Here is a 1,189-nt window from a genome sequence, read left to right as displayed (position 1 = left end):
TGACATAAAGGTGGGCTATGAAAGATGGAAGGAATTTATCCAAAGCAAAGTGGTCTAAGGTAACAGTACCCGTGAACTAAGCTGCTGCATCCAGAGAGGCTGAGGGTTTGCATGTTTGATGTAGCAAAGTGGAAAACTATCTCCCTCAAAATCAGACAGAGGCTTGTGCGAATTGGGGACAATCCTATGGACAGTTCGTTGCCACCCTCGGCCCTCTGGGTAGACCCTGATAAAAGGACACTCATCATGCACAAGAATGTACACTCTGTATTAGAGGACACTGCTGAGTCCCACAATGCCCGAGACCCTGTAGCAGGTATAGAAAATAATTGCTGCATCAGGCCAGCTTCTGGGACTTGTATTACCACCTAGTCTTTCATAATGCAAATCAGTCAACGTTCTCTGCACCAGAACAACTGGAAGCAAAGTGGACTGGTGTGTTAGTGTAAAACCTCCCAAAGTCTTCCTTGCTTCAGTAGACACTTAAAGCCACAGGTTTGCAGATGAGTTACTCCAATTGCCTTTCTGGGGGTATCCAGGACTGTAGAACGAATGTATGACTTGTTTTACAATTTTTAAGTGAAGCAAGGGTTCTGTGGGGTACAAAAAGGAAGGATCAAGGATTTTAGGCAAGATTCCAAACGGACATAATTACTTTCAAGTATTTAGGAAATATGTTGCTGAAAACATAAAGCATTAAGCCCTGAACATTGAGCTATGTTTCAAGGGTCAGAAAACTGAGGCTCAGAAATTTACTACCTCAACAGTCACACAGGATTCTAATCCAAATAAATCAGAGGCCTGATGGCCCTGAAGTGGAGAATCTATGCCAGTTATCAATGTGTTGTATCTTAGCTCCAAAGTCCCAGGTCCATACCGCTATGCGATAGTGGACAAAATTCACTTAACATCCCAAGTTTACAATGAGCACGATGCTGGGCTTTGCCAGTAGAGGGCGTCGGAGGGACATTGCAAGAGAAAAGGAGTTAGTTCGCGGCTGCTTCCGGCAGCTGTCAGGAATGTGGTGTACCGTGGGTCAGCGGTCAGCGGTGTAGACGCGAGGATGTTTAGGGTAGAGGCATGTGGATCTGTGACCCCGAATGGACACGGGATGTGAAGATAGCAGGTGGACAGAAAGATGCCGTGGTGGCAGTGATGGAGGCTGTGCGTGGGCAGGACAACACAGACT

This window comes from Bison bison, unplaced genomic scaffold, assembly GCF_000754665.1.
Source record: "Bison bison bison isolate TAMUID 2011002044 unplaced genomic scaffold, Bison_UMD1.0 scf7180017864359, whole genome shotgun sequence".
Lineage (NCBI taxonomy): Eukaryota > Metazoa > Chordata > Mammalia > Artiodactyla > Bovidae > Bison > Bison bison.
The sequence above is the reverse complement of the archived record's forward strand: the minus strand, read 5'-3'. Positions refer to the sequence as shown.